Source organism: Fukomys damarensis, unplaced genomic scaffold (assembly GCF_012274545.1).
Source record: "Fukomys damarensis isolate Sample0158 unplaced genomic scaffold, DMR_v1.0_HiC HiC_scaffold_19, whole genome shotgun sequence".
Classification (NCBI taxonomy): domain Eukaryota; kingdom Metazoa; phylum Chordata; class Mammalia; order Rodentia; family Bathyergidae; genus Fukomys; species Fukomys damarensis.
The window spans coordinates 4588600-4594344 of record NW_022900931.1 but is presented as its reverse complement, the minus strand read 5'-3'; the positions used below and the strand labels follow the sequence as shown (position 1 = coordinate 4594344).

General features: G+C 60.8%; 1 protein-coding gene across 2 annotated transcripts in view; it reads right to left on the bottom strand.

Annotated features, from left to right (window-relative positions):
• Positions 1 to 713, bottom strand: part of Shisal1 (shisa like 1) — a 56585-nt gene extending 55872 nt beyond the window's left edge. The window contains exon 1 of one of the 2 annotated variants that reach the window (XM_033766181.1): positions 694 to 713. The gene's annotated coding sequence lies outside the window, so the exon portion shown is untranslated. Of the gene's footprint in view, positions 1 to 488; positions 509 to 693 lie in introns of those variants that run through there. The other variant, XM_033766182.1, reaches the window with a different exon arrangement.
• Between the last annotated feature and the right edge of the window lie 5032 nt (positions 714 to 5745).

The window sequence follows — 5745 nt, the reverse complement described above, 5'->3', positions numbered from 1 at the left end:
CCTCCGCTGCCCCCGCGCCGCGCCGCCTCCCTCGCCTCCCTCCCTCCTCTGGCGCTCTCTCCGCTCTCTCCCTCTCTCCGCTCGGTTTTTCTTTCGCAATCTCTTTTCTTCTCTCGCTTTCTCCCTCCTCCTTTGTTTTGCTCCCAGTGTTTTCTTTTGCGATCGGTTTGCGATCCTTCTCTCGCCCTTCTTTTTGTTTTTGTTCACATTTCTCTCTTCTTCCCTCTTTCACTAGTTCGTTTCTTCCTCTTCTCCACTCTTTTCTTCCTTCCCTCCCTTCCCTGGATCTCCTTCCTTGCTTCTTTTCCTCCCTGTCTTCCTTTTTCTTCCTGCCTTCCGTCCTTTCCTGCCTTTGTTCCTTGCCGCCTCCTTTATGGCCCTTTCCTCCCTTCCCCTGCTGACTCTGGGTCGCCAGGTCTCCAGCACCCACCTGCCACCTCCCCAGGGACCCTGTCAGGTGACCCCGGCCCTGGAGGCCCCATCCCTACCCCTGGCTTCACCCAGGTGGTCAAGGTCAGGGTCAGACCGGACTGGAGGACCCTTCCCTTCCCAGGGCCTCTGTCCAGCTTCCCCTGGGGAACGCCTCGACGTCTCTGGCTCTCCATCCCCGCGTCCCCCTTCCAGGTCACCCCCAGGTCACCCCTTGCCTTCCGGAGGAGGCTGTGCTGAATGCCGGCCCACCCTGTTCCCCACCTTGCTCTGGTGGGGGGAGGGTCTTTCCGGCTGGGGAAGGACAGAGCCGCCTGCTGGGAAACCCACAGGCCTCTGTGTCATTTGGGAAGGGAGTGCTTTAGTGGCCAAAAGTGCAGGCCCAAGCTCCATCCCACCCAGCGTGAACTGCACGAGTCTCCTGCGTGGTTCGGTCTGGTTTTATTTTTATAGATTTGGGTCGAACCTCACAGGCTGCTCAGTAGAGCCCTTCCAACGCTGTGTGCTGCAGTGCTGGGCGGTGCCCTTTCCGTCACAGAGATTGGCGACCAGGGCTCAGAGAGGTCAGGACGCCGCTCAGAGCCACGCTGGAGGAGGGGGCAGGATCAAGGCTCAGCCCAGATTTACCTGAAGTCCAGTCCAGGCCCCGAAAGTGGACCTCTCCTAGTGCCTCTGTGACAGACTCCTGCGCCTGTGTGTCGAGGAGCCTGAGTGAGTGGAGTTTCAGCAAGTGCATGGCTGGACTTGGAGTCCTGGGCCGCACAGGCAGGGCCCCTGCAGTGTTGCTTCGGAGGCCACTCCCAGAGTTCCCGTCAAGGGTACAGTGTGGGGCCCAGAAATGCTTGGCCACGTGCCTGAAGGGTCCACCTGGAGGGGCGCGTGTGTTCCTGGATGCCGCACCCCTGCAAGGGCAGCCATTGGGTGCCTGGGTTTTCCCACCTGTTAGCAGACATCTAGGGCCTCCTCCTCTTCCGTGGACGTGGTCTGAGCAGTCACCCTGACCGGGTCCTGTCCATGGTACTCAGTGGCCACAGGGTGCCCGAGGACGCCTGGCCAGGTGAGGCGGGGTGGAGGCATTGCCTGCTCAGTCCCTGAGAGACAGCAGCAGAGGCTGGGACATATGGTCCAGTGGTTAGGGACATGGTTTGGACAAGGTAGCTCTGAGCCTACCTGGCCATGTGAGCTCTGGCCTGGCACAGAGCTCCCTGAGTGTCAGTGTCTTGTCCTGTCCTGCCCTCAAGCCCCCGGGGACAAGCTGCCCATGTGGACAAGGAAGCCGGGGACCAGAGGGCATCAAGAATGGGCTGGGGGTCTGGACACAGCCGGGGCACCCAGACTTCCCCCATGGGCCATGTGGAGAGGGGAGGCCCTGTGAACTCCCTCCGGCTGGGCTGTGATGCAGGGACCATCAGGTTGGGGCCTCAGTGGACAGGGATGGGCAGGAGGGGGCGTCACTACAGGTGGGCAGGTGTGAGCGTGCATGGTGTGTGTGTGTGTGTGTGCGTGTGCTATCAGCTGTGCGGTGTGTCGCTGGGTGTGGTATTTATGGTCTGTGTTGTGTGCTCTGTGCAGTATGTCTTGTGTGTACAGTGTACATTGTGTGTGTTGGGTTGTAGTTGTGCAGTATGGGGTGTGGGGTGTGGATGGTGTGTCTGTGTGCACTGTACAGATTTTGTACCTGTGGGTGTGTGTATAGTGTTTGTGTGCAGCATGTGTGTGGTGCGTGTGAATGTGAGATGTGGATGGGTGTGTCGTGTAAGTGTGTACCGTGTGTGGGAGGTGTGTGCTGTGTGCATATGTAGTGTGTGTGCCCCGTGACACGCAGTGGGTGGAAGCAGCCGCCTCTCCCCTCCCTCGGGGCGCGTGTGGGTGGCAGATGACAAGCAGGAAGTGGTGACCCGAGTCTCAGGAGGGAGGGGTCTGTGTGTGGGGCGCGTCTGGGACACGCCCAGAAGTGCGGGACCCAGTGGAGTCCCCGCTTCCCTGTCACTGCACCAGGCTCCCTGCCTGTGGCTGCCGACACCCGGGGAGAGAGGAGCTCACACCTGGCTGGGGACGACGGCACAGCATCCAGCCCCACTGCAGGAGGTGGCACAGCACACAGCCACAGTGGCCTCCTCCCCAGCCCCTGGCGCCTCCCTCCCAGCCACAGGGACCCTCGCACCCTCCTCCATAGCCCAGTGCAGAACTGCACACCTCCCAGAGCCTCAGTTTCCTTTTCTGCCACAGGGAGGACCCTGCTGTCCTATTCAGTTCCTGGTGGCTGTGCATCCTTGGCTTGTGGCCACATCACTATGGGGTTCAAGGCCAGCATCTTCGACCCTCGCTGCCCGTATGGTCCCCCTTGTCAAAGCCGCACACGTCTGACGCAGGGGCACGCAGGCCATCGGGGGTCCTCCTCTCATTGCCGAGCCCTCCCTCGGTCCCCTTTGCACAGTTCTTTCCCTGCCTGCCCTATAAGGCCGTGTCCATAGACGGCAGGGGTGAGGACGGAGACAGCCTGGGGGCCGGGTGTCTGTGGGAGCGAGCAGCAGGAGCAGGCCCCGGGGTGCTGGGAGGGCGAGCTGAACACACCATCAGGGTCACATACACATCCACACATCTGGGCAGGCTCCCGGCCTGGAGATGGGCTGGGAAATCTCAGACTGAGCCGACGTCTCCCCCAGCCGGTTTCTGAGCCGCCATGCTCTGTGTCCCCCGCTTTAATCCTCCGTCCTTATTTACTATGTCTCTGCCTTCGGGAGGCCTGCTCCCCCGCAAACCCTGGCTCACCGGGCAGCCTGGGATGACTCATCTCTCTCTCTCTCTCTCTCTCTCTCTCTCTCTCTCTCTCTCTCTCTGAAAGTGCAGCCTTTTCAAAGGGCTGGCTGGGGAGGAAGCTAAATTTAAAGGCAGGCTTCCCAAGCCCATCACCTGCCACGTCAAAACTGCTGCCATTTAATTAGAAGTTGGACATCAGGCGTTGCACCTCCTCCCCTCCGGACCTGTACCCCAGGAGGGAGGAGAGGCTGAGACGCTCGTGGCCTGGGGAGAGACCCCAGCCTTGACGCCTTCCCAGGGAATAGCCCTCCCCTCCTGACCCCTCTCCGGTCCTTTTCTTTCTCTTCAAGATCTTGGTGTTCCAAATCCTGGTCCCATTTCCCAAATCAAGTCACAAGAGCTGAGGATGTAGCTCAGCATTACCACGCCTGCCTGGCAAGGGCAAGGTCCTGAGTTTGATCCCTGGTACCAGAAGGAGAAAAAGAAAAGACCCAAGGGCAAGGATGAGAGAGATTAGAGCCCTTCTCCGCTGGAGTTGGGGTGAGGGTGTGTCCAAGCCAGGACTTGAGCTCCGTCTGGCTCCAGAATGTGGGGCAATGGTCTGGCTGCTCCGGGGGCAGAGTGGGTGCCGGAGGGTGCCTGTGCTCTGAGCATGTTTTTCCACCTTCGCAAGGGGGAAGGGAGTGAAAGATGGGGCTCTCTGAAGATGGAGACACCTGTCCCAGGCCCTGCGGGAGGGGGCCTGGTGCCCCCAGCACCCCCTGCGGCTCCTGGACCTCTGCCGCCCCTTGCCTCTGTCCGTAGGTAGGGCCGGCGCCCACAGCTACACCCCTTCTCCCAAGTGACCACGGGGACCATGTGGTCCAGGAGCAGGTGACCATGCACACAGGGCTGCCCAGTGCCCGGGAGCACTGGCTGCAGTCAGAGCTGCGTGAACCCTGGCTGCAGCAGACTGGTGATGTCTGCAGCCTCGGTGCGCTCATCCGTGAGATATCAGAGGCGTGACCGTTCAGGCCAGGCACGTAGAAAGTGTGCAGCATACAGACCCTGCAATGGTCCCAGGGATGTGGGGTCCTGGGCAGCAAGAGCTGGGAACCCAGAAGCCTTCCAGGGCAGACACTGTGCACGGATACCAGCAGCATAGTTTGTTGGAGCTGGAAGCCACACTCTCCCCTTGTGCCTGCACTGCCTCCCTCTGGGCCCAGCAGGGAATAGGTTTCTCCCCCACCCCCCCAGGGCAGGAGGCTGGGCCGGGCACTCCCAGCCCTCTGGTGAAGCTGGGTTTTGTCTGTAGGCAGAATGCAGAGTCAAGCCTGGTTTAGACCTCCTGTGCCCTCCTTTCCAGGGTGACCCTGTGACTCTACTTTGTGGAGAGAGGAAGTTTGCTTGTGCGACAAAGGGTGCTGATGAGCTGGCCTCGGGGGAGGAGGGGACTGGTGCACCCGGCTGTGTCACTCGGGCCAGCAGTAGAGCAAGCCCAGGAGGCCTGTTACGGCTTAGAGCTAGATGTCCCCAAGCCCCTGTGCTCAGAGGTGGGCTTGTGGGAGGTGACAGGATCATGGGGCGCTCTACACGTCGCGGGTGGGTTCATGGCCGACTGCACTGTGAGGAGGCCGGGCCCGGTTAGGGGCTGCTACTGAAGACAGGACCAGGAAGGACGTTCCTGTCCCTGGCTCCTCCCTGCGCTCTGTGCTTCCTGGCTGCCGTGAGTGGAGCAGCTTTTCCTCCGCCAGGCCTCTCTGCTGTCCTCTTTCTGCGCTGGAGCCAACCAACCACAGGCTGAAACTGAGTCAACATAAACCTCTCTTCCTGTGAGTTGTGGGTTTTGTTCCAGCCACAGGAAAGTGATGAAAGTGAGGCCGCACTGTGAAAGGGCACCAGGGAAGGGGTAGGGGCTCTAAGCAAGGAAAGGAGCCAGGACCCATCCTGCACCCACAGCACCTGGATTTTGCAGTCACAGAGCTGGGAAGTGGATTCAAACCCTGGCTTCCAGGTGTGCACACCCGGTGGGACCGTGAGGCTGAAGCCCACCTTCCCTCAGCACTTCTAGCCTACAGAGGGCTGGGAGGGGCATCTACTCTGCAGCCGCTCACCCTGGTGGCTTCCTGGGAGAGCTGACATTTCTGGCCAGCACTGCACTGACCAGGCCACCTCCTGGCTCACAGATGGAAGTGGTCCCGCCTTTGGGACAGAGCCAGCTGCTGGCTCGGCTTTCACCTCGGGAAGAGGCACAGCCCTGCCAGGTTGGCAGTGACGTCCCTGCCACACAGAACTCTCGGGGACAAGCCTGGACCCAGGGCTGCCTGTGACCTGCTGGTCTTTCTGTGACCTACTGAGGTGCTCCAGGTCAGACCCCAGGGTCCGAGACTTCTCACCCAGATGGTGCTGGCCACCAGGGGGCATCAGGGAGTCAGGAGGTACTGGGAGGAGGTTGCTCACAACCCCTCTCAGGCAGCTCAGGCAACCCCAGGCTCGGATCCCTCCTGGAGATGATGCAAAGTAAACTGTGGCAAGCCCGTGGGCGGGTGCTGTTCCATCTGGTCCACATCCATAGTT